The following is a 14,109-nucleotide window of genomic DNA, read 5'->3' as shown; positions in this document are numbered from 1 at the left end:
CAAGGGCAGGAAGGGGCCACCAGCCAGCAAGGGGAAGGAGGAACCACCAGCCAGCAAGGGGAATGAGGCACCACCAGCCAGCAAGGGGATTAGGTACCACCAGACAGCAAGGGGAAGGAGGAAACACCAGCCAGCAAGGGCAGTAAGGAAACACCAGCTGGCAGAAGCAAGGCGACACCACCATCTGCCAAGGGCAGGAAGGGGACAACAGCTGCCAAGGCCAATGTGAAAGGAACAGACGCTGCAGGAAGGATGGATTTGGTGCCTGGGCCTGGAGCAGCATCTGGGCAAACAACACCAGCCATGGCAATTCAGCCATCCGAGGCTGAAGGGGAAGGGCTGGTACCTCCCTCCAACACTGACAGCACCGCCACCTTCACCGCCGCCAGCACCGCCACCTGCACAGCCAGCAGCACCACTGCCAGCAGCAGCCCCAGTGGGCAGCCGTCCGAGGCTGCAGGAGAAGGGCTGGAGCCACCCCCCACCACTGACAACACTGCCACCAGCCCAGCAACTGCCATCCACTGAGCAGCCGTCACTGCCGGCGAGCAGTGTGTAGTCGTGACTACATGGGCTGTAGTGCGTCCTGGCCCCTGCAACACCTGTAGGTGTGACACCCAGGTGAGAGACTGTGATCTTGCACCATCCAGGATCAGCATCACAGGGCACATGGCCCTCTCCAGAACCAGTGGAAGAAGGCATCCACGCACCCCCTCCTTACCAGGATGAAGCACACTGGGCACAAGGCCCCCTCCAGAACCAGAGGAGAATCCATCCAGTAGAGAGACTGTGGCTTTGCACTCCCCAGGACCAAGCAGTGGGCAAACCACCCACTAGAGAGACTGTGGCCTTGCACTCCCCAGGACCAAGCAGAGGGCATGTAGCCCCCTCCAGGAACAGTGGCGTTGTACCATCTTCAGGCTGAGGTGCCCCCCCATTCCCAGTCCCCCTGAGGTGCCTGTGTGTTTTCGACCTGATGCCCCGCAGTGTTCTCTCTATATTGAGGCAGGGGTCAAGTGTGGCCTTAGCCTATGTGTTATGGCCCTGTGGGCCACGGACATTTTGTAGTGGCCATTGTCCCTCCATTTGTACATATTGTACACACTGTTTAGTCCTTTAAGGACGTATTTATCTAAATGTGTAATATTACACTCACTTTAATCAATTTATTTTGTACTTGCGTTATTCCTGAGGGTTACGGGGTGTATATGTGATGTTGTTTCATCTGTTTGTGTGTATGGTGTTGGGGTGGGGGTGTTGCACGTTGCATGTGTGTGTCACTCTCTTTTTCCTCCTCCTCTCTGTTGTGTGCTAGGTGCGGTACTCACCGTAGTCGCCTTCACAACTGTTCGTGTTCCTGGTGTAGGAGGAGGTAGACCAGCATTGGAAATATGTGCAGTTCAGGATCCATGGCATCGTGGTTCTTCCGAGTGTCGAGAGGTGAGTTGTTTCCCTTCTGTGTACTGTTTCCGCCGTGCTTGTGATGGCGTTGGTACCGCCCCAGAAAAGGTGGTGGATTGGTGTGTCATAATACAGTGGGTGATTCATTGTCTTCCGTCTGGCTGTTGGTGGTTACCGCCACGGTGTTTGTTGCTACCGCCGTGGTGGTCGGAGTGTTAAAGTGGCTGTATGTGTTGGCGGTTTCTGCTCTGGTCATAATTCCATTTTTGTTACCGCCAGCCTGTTGGCGGTATTACTGCCACTTTATCACCGACCGCTAGGGTTGTAATGAGGGCCTTTGTAGACTGTTCTGTGAAGGCCCTAGAAGGTTGGTTACATGGTAGTAATGTGACTGATTATGAAAGCCGATATAACTTGATTCTGAGAGAGCATATCTTGAATAATTGTGTGTCTGACTTGTTGTACAAGTATCTTGGGGACTCAGATCTGACCTCTCCCCAAGAAGTAGGAAAGAAGGCAGAAAAATGGGTCAGAACAAAGGTGAGCAGAAAAGCTCATACAGGGGGTGACACAGATGGTAAGAAGAAGGATGGTGAGTCACATGACAAAGGTGAGGACAAAGATGAAAAATCATCAGAGGCTTCATCAGGCTCACAAAAATCCTCTGGGGATGGTGGGTCCAAATCCTCTTCTCACAATGATAAGAAACCTTGGTGTTATATGTGTAAAGCCAAAGGCCATTGGGCAACTGACAGTCTTTGTCCAAAGAAAAACACCAAACCTCCCACCACCACAAACCCCAACTGCAACCACTAGTTCCCCTAATAATAGCAGTGGTGGTGGGAAGAACACTACTAATAGCCAATCAAAGGGTGTAGCTGGGCTCACCATTGGTAATGTAGTTAGGGTTAGTCTAGTTAGGGAGTTCACTGAGGCTGGTTTGGTCTCTGATGGTGGCATTTACCTAGCCACTTTAATTGCTTGTCCCCTTAATATGGATAAGTACAAGCATCTACCCCTGATTAATGGTGTTCAGGTTGAGACCTACAGGGACACAGGTGCCAGTGTCACCATGGTGATGGACAAACTAGTTGCCCCAGAGCAACTCCTACTTGGTCACCAGTACCAAGTGACAGACGCCCATAGAAACATTGTAAGCCGCCCCATGGCTGTTGTGAATCTCAACTGGAGGGGGGGTTACTGGTCCAAGGAAAGTTGTGTTAGCCACTGATTTACCTGTAGAATGTCTGCTAGGCAATGATTTGGAGACTTCAGCTTGGGCTGAAGTGCAGTTGGAGACCCATGCAGCAATGCTGGTCATTCCAGGACATGCCTTTGCTGTTACCAGGGCTCAGGCCAAGAAGCAAAGAGGACAGGGAAACTTGGATCCTGGAACAATGGACCAAGTGCTCCCAAAAACTAGGGGTAGGAAGGACAAACCCTTGTCCACTATCCCTCTCTCCAGAGATGATTCCCCTTTGGAGGAAAAGGAATTCTCTTCCTGTGCAGAACCTACACCAGAGGAGCTGGAATCTGATACTGCTGAGCATTGTGGGTGCAGGGGGGCCTCCCAGGGAAGACCTGAGTGTGGCACAGCAAACCTGTCCCACATTGGAGGGCCTCAGACAGCAAGCTGTCAAGCAGAAAAATTGTGATGTCACTGACACACACAGTTTACTGGAAGAAGAATCTCCTTTATACTAAAGCAAGGGACCCCAAACCTGGTGCTACCAGGAGACTGGTCATCCCCCTTCAGTACCGGAAATTCTTCCTAAATCTGGATCATGACATCCCTTAGCTGGGCATTTAGGCCAGAGTAAAACATGGGACAGACTTGTTCCACATTTTCACTGGCCCCATATGTCAGAAGACAAAAGAAGTTTTGTTGCTCCTGTCTCACCTGTCAAGCCAGTGGCAAGACTGGTGGCACCCCAAAGGCCCCGTTAATGCCACTACCAGTGGTTGGGGTGCTCTTTGAAAGGGTAGGGGTTAATATTGTTGGCCCCCTTGACCCTCCAACAGCTTTTGGCAATAGCTTTATCTTTGTGGTGGTGGACCATGCCACAAGGTACCCAGAAGCTATCCCATTAAGAACCACTACAGCTCCTGCAGTGGCAAATGCCCAACTAGGAATCTTTACCAGGGTGGGCTTCCCTAAGGAAGTAGTGTCAGACAGAGGTAGTAACTTCATGTCTGCATACCTTAAAGCAAAGTGGAAGGAGTGTGGGGTTACCAACAAGTTCATCACCCCTTATCATCCACAGACTAATGGACTGGTTGAGAGGTTTAATAAAACTCTCAAAGGTATGATTATGGGACTCTCCGAAAAACTCAGAAGGAGATGGGATGTTCGTTTACCATGCCTCTTTTTCACCTACATGGAGGTACCCCAAAAAGGAGTGGGCTATAGCCTCTTTGAACTCCTATTTGGTCACCCTGTTAGGGGTCCACTTGCTCTTGCTAAGGAGGGTTGAGAACAACCTTTAAAAACTCCAAAACAGGGCATAGTGGACTATGTACTTGGCCTGAGAAGTAGAATGGCTGAGTACAGGAAAAAGGCCAGCAAAATCCTTCAGGCCAGCCAAGAGCTCCAAAAGCAATGGTTTGACCAGAAGGCTGCCCTGACACAGTACCACCCAAGATGGAAGGTGTGGGTATTGGAGCCTGTGGCCCCAAGAGCACTCCAGGACAAATGGAGTGGACCCCATCTAATTGTAGAGAAGAAAGGTGAGGTCACCTACTTGGTGGACCTGGGGACAGCCAGAAGCCCCCCTAGGGTGCTTCATGTCAATTGCCTAAAGCCTTACTATGACAGGGCTGACTTAACCCTTCTCATGGCTACAGATTAGATACAGGAAGAAGAGAGTGACCCTCTCCCTGATCTCTTCTCCACCACTGAAACTGATGGTTTAGTGGAGGAAGTAGTTCTGGCAGACTGCCTTACTGCTGAGCAGAAGGAAGACTGTAAAAATGCCCTTGATCAGTTTTCTGAACTATTCTCCCTCACACCTGGTACAACTACTTGGTGTGAACATACAATTGACACTGGAGACAGTTTACCTGCAAAAGTAAAACTTACAGGCAACCTGAAAATGTCAGAGATTGCATAAAAGCAGAGGTTCACAAAATGTTAGACCTCGGAGTTATTGAGCCTTCTGATAGCCCCAGGGCCAGCCCAGTGGTGTTTTTCCCCAGACCACATAGTAAAGAAGGAAAAAGAGAAATGCGGTTTTCTATGGACTATAGAGGTCTCAATACAGTAACAAAAACAGATGCTCACCCTATACCCAGGGCAGATGACCTAATGGATACACTGGCATTTGCCAAGTATCTAAACACTTTTGACTTGACTGCAGGGTATTGGCAAAACAAAATGTCAGAAGATGCTAAAGCAAAAACTGCATTTTCTGCCATATGAGGACATTATCACTTCACAGTGATGCCCTTTGATTTAAAAAATGCACCTGACACTTTTCAGAGGCTGGTGAATGCAGTCCTACAAGTTTTAGAAGCTTTTAGTGCAGCATATTTAGACGATATTTCCGTCTTTAGCTCCACCTGGGATGAACACCTGGTCCACCTCTGGAAGGTTTTGGAGGCCCTGCAAAAGGCAGGCCTAACTATCAAGGCTTCACAGTGCCAGATAGGGTAGGGGAAAGTGGTTTATCTACGCCACCTGGTAGGTGGGGAACAGATTGCCCCACTTCAGGGGAAGATTCTGACCATTGTGGACTGGGCTCCCCTTACAACTCAGTCCCAGGCCACAGCCTTCTTAGGTCTCACTGGGTATTACAGGAGGCTCATTAAGAACTATGGCTCCATTGCAGCACCTCTTAATGACCTCACCAGAAGGAAAATGCCTAAAAAGGTATTGTGGACAGCTGGCTGTCAGAAAGCTTTTGAGCAGCTTAAGCAGGCAATGTGCTCTGCACCTGTTGTAGTTTAGCAGCGATTAGATTAAGCATTAGCAGAAGACATCTGTATTTAGTAACTGTTGTGAACATTTCGTGGAATCCATTTTGTATCCATGGCAGCCATTTTCTCTGCCACATGCTGACATGTGCTCACTATGTGCTCTGTCCTACCTTTCTGTTAACTACTCTTGAAATCTGCCTAGTGACAAGTTATATTTAGCATCCCCCACTTTCGCACATGCTCAGTAAGGTCTGCAGCTGTTAGTCCTTAAAAACTGTTAGCTTCTCCTACCTGTGTGCATTTTCCACATGACCTTACATGTATACAAGTCTTGTTTCTATAATTGTACCACCTCCTTTTAGCCCCTGCGTGGGTATAAAAGGACCAGGCTCTCTCAGTTCAGTGTGCTACTTCAGACATTACCTAAGGGTGCTGTTTGAACTGTAGTACCACCTCATGAGGTTAATAAACGTTGTCTTTTATTTCAGTTTCTGTGCCAACTTCTTCCTACATGGTCTGAGGACTTTGTGCAGAGAAAGGTGAACCCCTTGCACTAGGAGGCCTTGCTGAGGCTTACTTCAACAAATTGGCCCCCGAACAGGGACTCATCGGTGACTCGGATGCCCAACGGATTGGTCGCGACGAAGGATTGGGATCTCGTTGCGGACGATCAATGCCTGAGGAGACCCGAGTCTTGGCAACCACAGCGTTTTTCCCTTCTTTCTGATTTGACCATCCAGGTGGCGCCGGTCCTCGACTGAGATCCTTTTTGTTCATTCGTCATGCAGTGACCATTTGGTCGATTTTAGAACTTGGCAGTTGGAACCTGGACACCCTGTGATCGGCACTTCCTGTGGGTTTTGATGCCTTTGTTTGGTAATGTAGTTTAGCACTACTTACTGTGGCTCTCGTGTTTTGGGTGACTAGTCAATTTGTATCCTTTGAATTGATATATAAATTGCAATTTATATAGGCAGGTAATGAGGAGAATTTTCTCCAATTTAAATTTGATTTGAACGGCACTTTAAGTGCTACTTTGATTATAATATTGCATATTTTGCACTATTTTTGGCATGCCTGTTTTTAGCGCACTTCGTAGGATGTGTTGCTTTTGTAATGGTACCAATTTGAGACTGGAAGAATCGCAACCGGCACCCCCAGAGGGGACACCAAATAGAGATATGTATGTTAAACATGGTCTTTCTTCTATAATGTACAGCACATTATTGAATAAATAGACTTGTGCGGATCCTGAGTTACGTTGGCCTATGCATGGGTCATTTGATTTGCAAAAGATTGAGTATGTGGAACAATGTATGTGTAAGCGAAGGTCTAGGCAAGATATGTTTGACTGTGTACGAATGTGGGAGAAAGAAGTGCGTGGATGAGTGAAGCGTGAGCAAGCCTTGCTTGAGAAAGAGCAGCAGAAGAATGTATATGTGAAAGCATTGGAAATGAGAAAGAAAGAAATAAACGATTTAAAGGAGATAGAAGAGAAAGAACGTAAATTACAGGTAACTGGCCAATACAATGTTCGGCAACCTCTCTATCCTATCCTTAATAAACCGCACAATGAATTTTTGTTACTAGATCGCCCACCACCTCCGTATGTCGTTCCTTCTGCCCCTCATGAGTTAGCTGAGGTCTCCAGTACGGAGCAACAGAAGATACGAGACAGTCGCTCTATGTTGCCTGCTGACCGTGCGTCTGAGCTTAGATCTACTGCTCGTAAAACAATTCATAGCATTGTCTCTGCTTCTGAACTTTTAGACAACATGAAGGGGTGGACGGAAAAGGAGCAGCTATATTTTACTGAGGCATTTGGCTCAGAAGTTATTGAACTATATCGGAAATATTCTGATGAGTTAGAGCCCGATGATGTAGCAGCTGATCATAAGCAAATGCGTGATGGTCTTCTTGTTTTCTCCCAGGTGGCTGATGCAATCAGGCGTTTGGTGAAATTATGTGTTACGGCAGTCCGCTTGCAAGAGGAGAAAAGGGCAGTGGACGTAGTTGCACAGACATCTCAGACCGGTGGGGTGCAAGCTTCCATCTTCGGAACAGATAAGACTATGATAGTTCACGCGAAACCAATGCGGGAGGCCACGCCTTTGTATGTTCCTCCTAAAGGATTGGGTACATGTGATGATAAAACTTCTGTTGATGCTAAGGGTTATTTTATTTATAATTGGGTGTATACTCCTTGGAATAGGGCAGATGTAATGGCACCTAATACAGCATTACCTGACCCGTGGAAAAATCCAGCCGCCTTTTATGAGGAAGTTGAGGGAGCAATTAGTTCTTGTACCACAGCTTTGGCTGACATTGATTTATTTTTCGGATTGATATTACCGCCAGATATGTGGAGAACTGTTCGTAAAATTGATGATCGTGCAGTTTTTGGGGCGTCATGGAAAGAATTAGAACAGATGGACAGGGATAGGGAACCTGCGAAAAACCATATCAGTTGATTCTAGATCTTCCTGCAGCCATATTAGTTAAGTTAAAAACTATTATTCCCCCTAAAAAGATAGATTGGACTGTTTTAGCGTCTTGTAAGCAAAAGGCAGATGAATCGGTCTCTGATTTCTTTACACGCTTTGAAGAAGCATTTCATGATTTTAGCGGTCAGTTATTGTCAGATGATACGGGCAGACATTTGTTTGTCGATAAATATGTTGCAAATCTGTTACCAGGAATAGCTAGTCGTCTAAAAGCTAGTGAAAGTTCATGGACTACCTCTACTCCGGTTTCTCTTTTGACTATGGCTCAGTATTATGAACGTCAGGAATTAGAAGCAAAAGGTAGCGAGGACAAAAAGATTAAAGAATTAAAGACGAAGGTTATGTTGGCTCAAGCTTATGGTCCGCCTTTTAGAGGTAGTGATAGAGGTGGACGTGGATCTTATGGTTCTTCCTACACTCGTTCGAATTTGTCTGTTGATCAGTGTGCGTATTGTAAGAAATTTGGGCATTGGGCTGCCGATTGTCCAGCACTACGTTTTCAGCAGTGTTCACGTGGTCGGGGACAAATGAGAAATCGCTCAGGATATTCCGTACCTAGAAGAAGCACGAATGATCATGCTAGGGTTGATGCTAATGTACGAAGGCAGGATGGGTTTAACACTTTTGATAGACGGAACCAATACCAGATGTCTAACTATGTGCAGCCTGATTTCCAAGATTCTGCTTATGCATAAGATTGCCTAGGATGGGGTAAGGAATCAGTTGAAGTTCCAGTAGATCAGAGGGGTCCCTATGTTACAGCACGTTTTGGGTTCTACTGATCAGTTTCTGGTTGATACAGGAGCTACTCGTAGCGCCTTGTCTAAACAATTGATTCCAAGGGCTCCCCTGTCTGGCTTAACCATTTCATCGATAGGTTTCGATGGAACACCTTCCCCTAGCCCACTGTCACAACCACTTGCATTCCATGTTGATAAATTTACTGCTCCATGTTCATTTTTGCTTTCTCCAAATACACCAGACAATATTGTGGGTCTTGATATGCTCAAGTATTTCAGGGCTACAATACGATGCTCTCCTGAAGGGGTGCGTGTTATTTTAAATGATAATCATCCTGTGATGGCAAGAGTTTGTCTTGTTAAAAAGGATATTGCATTAACTTCACTCCCTAGTACTTTGTGGGATACTTCAGATACCTATGTGGGACAAATGATTATTCCACCGGTACATATTAGTGTTAAGGAGGGAGCTGTATTGCCACGTTTGCCTCAATACAAAATTTCACAGGAGGGCGAAGAAGCACTCACACGAATTGTGCATGATCTTATTGCAGTTGGAGTTGTTGAGGAAGTTGTGTATAATGTTTGTAACAGTCCGATTCTTCCTATTCTGAAAAAGGATACTGATACTAGGATTTACCGATTCGTTATTGATTTACGAGAAGTCAAAAGGTTGTGATACCACAATATTCTGTGGTATCTAACATCACAACACTTCTTACTTTGGTTCCCCCGACAGCAACTACGTTCTCTGTGATTGACTTGAAGAATGCTTTCTTTTCGATCCCTATTCATCCTGACAGCCGATATTTGTTTGGTTTTACTTTGAATAAATGATCATATAGATTTTGCATAGTTCCTCAAGGCTATACAGAGAGTCAAGCGTTAAAACGACAACTTGATTCTTTTGTTTTGCCTGAAGGTGTGGCTCTCATACAATATGTCGATGATATTTTGTTGGCGGCTGATACCCCTGAGCAATGTGAAAAGTGCACTTTGTCCTTACTTTCTTTTCTTGCTTCACACCATCATAAAGTGTCACGAAAGAAATTGCCATATTGTAGACCAAAGGTAACCTATTTAGGTCACCTTTTGTCAAAGGAGGGCCGTGCACTTACATCAGATCGTATTCAAGCAATTTTAGAAACACCAGTACCCTCTACTCAGAAAGATGTTCGGGCATTCCTTGGTCTTACTTCTTTTTGTAGGCAATGGATATTAGGGTTTTCACACATTGTCAAACCTTTGCTAGCACTTTTGACTAAAGATACTCCAATGCCCCTCCCATGGACAGATGAATGTGAGACTGCTTTCCGGCAGCTGCGACAAGCCATTTGTTTAGCACCAGTGTTAGGTACTCCAGATTACATGAAGCCTTTTGCACTTTACGTACATGAGAAAGATGGATGTGCATTGTCAGTTTTAGTACAGACACATTGCGATAAGCAGCGTCCCTGTGCATATTTTTCAGCAGTACTTGATCCTGTCGCTCGAGCGTTGCCTGGGTGTTTTCGTTCAGTTGCCGCAACAGCTGAGTCAATACGTCAGAGTGAAAGGATAGTTTTGTCACATAAGCTGTTGGTGTTAGTACCCCATGCGGTTGATGCTCTTTTAAATGAAACAAAGACACAACATTTAACTAGCGCCCGTATAACAGGATATGAGTTGACATTGCTGGCTCCTCACATTACACTGAAGAGATGTGCAACACTAAATCCAGCCACTTTGTTGCCATATCCGGTGACTCAGCCTCAGTCACAAGAAACACATGATTGTATATTCCTTACCGGAGAACAGAGAAAGGGTTGTATTGATTTACAAGATACGCCCCTTCCAGATGTAGACGGGGAACTGTGGGTTGATGGGTCTTGTTTGAAGTTGCCAGATGGTACGACCTCAGCTGCATATGCAATCAACACAAACTTGTGGAGAAGTGTGGCACAATGGTTAGAGAGGCAGACCCTGATGCAGAAATCTAGCCCGGGACCAGGGTTCAATTCCCGCTTCGGCGGTTCTTGGGCTCAATTTCCCTGGACAGGAGATTTCTTGCTTCCGTGCCTAATATCATTTATGGGTCTCACTCTGCAACTCTGGGCAATAGCTTGCTTAATCTCCACAACAGCCCCAACAGCGCTGGGATGCCTGGCTTCACCTTGGGGGTTGTCCAGGAGTGGGCACCTCACAGGGAAAAGCCAGGAGGGGTTCCACAGCGGTATGCGTTCAGTGCCTTGATACCTCAGGGTCGGAGTGTGCTTTACAAGTACAAATTTACATTTACAATACACGGTAGTGGAGACAGCTCTTATACCATAGAAGTCAGCTCAAGCAGCTGAACTAATAGCTTTGACACGAGCATGTGAGCTTAGTACTGACTTATGTGTGAACATTTATACAGACAGCCGCTATGCTTTTGGAGTGGCTCATGATTTTGGTTTGCTTTGGAAGGAGAGAGGCTTTCTCACATCCCACGGGATGCAGATAATGCATGGAGAATTAGTTCATAACCTCTTGACTGCATTGACATATCCAAAGAAACTAGCTCTTGTGAAATGTAGTGCACATAAGAAAGTGACCGATAAGATAGGGCAAGGTAATGCTCTTGCAGACCGCGTAGCACGTGAGACTGTGATGCAGCGAAGTACTACTTCTATGTATGTAGTGAAGTCACAAGCTGAATGTTGGCATAATGCTAGACAAGACGTATTAGATATACAGAAATCTGCTTCTGTGAAAGAACGTGAGCAATGGTCTGAAGATGGAGAATTGGATGATGAGGGCTGTTGGCGGAATAAGCAGATGGATAAATGGAAATTGCCTATAGCTTTTGTACAACCTATGGTTCAGATGGCACATGGGCTGGCACATGTTGGAGCTTCAACAATAACGAAGTTGCTTACGCAAGTTTGGGAGCATCCAGAAATTTCCAGTACAGCTAAGAGAGTAGTACAGTCTTGTTTGATCTGTTTACAATACAATCCTGGAAACGGGACACGTACTCCTGAGGGAGGGTTTCCTACACCAACTGCACCTTTTGAAGTTCTACAAATGGATTATATTCAGCTTGAACGCTGCAACAATTTAAAGTATGTCTTGGTGATGGTTTGTGCCTTCAGTAAATGGATAGAGGCGTACCCCACAAAGGATAATACTGCCATTACCACAGCAAAGGTGCTTTTGAAAGAATTTTTCCCTAGGTTTGGTGTTTGCAGACTTTTATGGAGTGATAACGGACCTCATTTTGTTGGGGAAGTTATTAAGTATGTCCTGAAAGGATTAGGGATCAAACAGAAGTTCCATGCGGTTTTCTACCCACAATCAGCAGGGTTGGTGGAAAGGTATAATGCTACTTTGAAGCTGAAGTTAGCGAAGATACAGGCTTCCACATCCTTAACTTGGCCGGATGCATTACCGTTGGCATTATTGTCTATTAGGTCAGTGCCACACTCCCGACTCGGCCTTAGTCCTTATGAGGTGGTATTCGGGATGTCAATGAATATTTGGGGAGTTCCTAAGCCAAAATCTGTATATGATGTACCTTGTGTCCTGATGAATGATTATTTGGCACAGTTAACCGACAATTTGGTTTCTATTCATCAACAGGTTCGAGAAGCACTTCCTGACAGATCTACAAGTGAAGGCCATGAACTCCGACCTGGTGACCAGGTGATGATTCAGTCCTTTGAAAGATCAGGCAGCTTGGAACCAAGGTGGCAAGGCCCAGAACAGGTGCTCCTTGCAACAAGGACAGCACTTCGAGTGACGAACCGAAAGAATTGGGTCCATAGTACTCACTGCAAGAGAGTGCTACCTACCTTGGTGGAACCTGCTGTGCTGACTGATCATCAAGAGATTTTGACTACGGAGAAAGGCCGTGCTATATCACCAGACGAATCTGCAGAGGTCTTCCCGGACCATACGACTTCTGGAGTGTCGCGATATAATTTGAGACCGAGGAAAGAATCTGAAAATGTTTTGAAAAAACTGGTTGAGCTACCGCCCTGGGTTAGTGAAACGGAGAGCCAATGTGGCAAGGGGGGGATCAGCCATGCATTAGATTAGTGACACCCGTCTTGGCCCGTGGTGAAGAAATCAGCGGCTGCCCAGGGTTAAGAGCTCCAACGATTATTTTTAATCCATTTCTGAAAGGGTCGATTATTGCTAAAATGAATAAGAAACTGATCATTAGTACTATGGGGTTTGTTGTTGTTTTGGTGGTTACAGCAACAATCACCTGGTTTGTTGAAAAGAAAGCTCCTGCTCGTGAGTTTTTTGTTGCCACTACTCCAGTACCAGAGGATCACTATTACTTTACGCTTCCCTATCAGGAGCAGAAACACCGTCAATCGTACTTCAATAATACTTTCATTCAGATGTTGCATCATACTCATAATGCTACAAATACTACTAACTGTTGGGTATGTGGAATGATACCTGCGCATCAAAAGAAAGGAGGAACACCTTTCATTCCTCTTACTTTTTCACACAATGGTTCTTGTCAAGCTTGGTACACGCTTTTGTTTTCATCTGGAAAACGTACAGAGGGCGGACTTCTTTTTCGCCTTAATAATGTATGCTACCAAGACAAAGATGGGTATCCCCAAGCCAAAGGAACTAAATGGGAATGGAAAAAGTATCAATCGGCCAATTTTGTATACCATATGTCTTCACAAATATAAGAGACTCTGACAAGAAAGAACAATTTGTGATTTCTGTTACAAAAACTACAGCAGAGTTATGTATACATAGCATTGGGCGAATTCCAGTAGGGATAAGCGATTGTACCTTGATTTTAACTATTGAGGGTGTAAATAATAGTAGTTTTACAGCTTCACATAATACATATTTTGTTTGTGGTAACTATGGATATTACCAACTACCTGTTGGGTGGTCGGGTGTGTGTTATGTATCTTTTCTATTAACCCCTGTGTTTTTGGCCCCTGCATCGTATCACCAAGATTTTAAACTGATCAATGACATCATTTACAAATAGATATAAAAGGGAAATAAGTACAAATGAGGTAGACCAAACGGATACTAGCCTGCAACAATATGTTGATTTTAATTTGGGATTGTTCCCCTTTGTGGGTGCTGCGTTAAACAGTAGGAAAGTGAGACGATTGACTAGGGTTGTGGAAGCTGTTACCATTCAGGCAGCTCTGGCACTTGGTAATATTACTGAGGAGCTCCAAATTGCGAGGATTGTAGCGCTCCAAAATATTATGGTACTAGATGTGATATTAGCTGACCGAGGTGGTGCATGTCCCATCATCGGTAGTAGTTGCTGTGTTTTCATTCCCGATCACTCACCTTCAGTATACAATGCAATATCTAAATTGCATAAAATTGCTGCAGAAATCCACACAGAGACTGGTACTTGGACTTTTTCTGGATGGTTTTGGGCTCTTGTCTCCGCCTGGGGCTGGAAACTACTGACTATCCTGTGTGTAATGATTGCAATATTTTTCACATGCTGTATCTGTATTCAGTGTGGTCCAATGTTCTGCTCCATGTGAATTACTGCTTGTATGCCTACCAAAAGAAATATTACA

This window comes from Pleurodeles waltl, chromosome 11, assembly GCF_031143425.1.
Source record: "Pleurodeles waltl isolate 20211129_DDA chromosome 11, aPleWal1.hap1.20221129, whole genome shotgun sequence".
NCBI lineage: Eukaryota > Metazoa > Chordata > Amphibia > Caudata > Salamandridae > Pleurodeles > Pleurodeles waltl.
Note: the sequence above shows the minus strand (reverse complement) of the source record.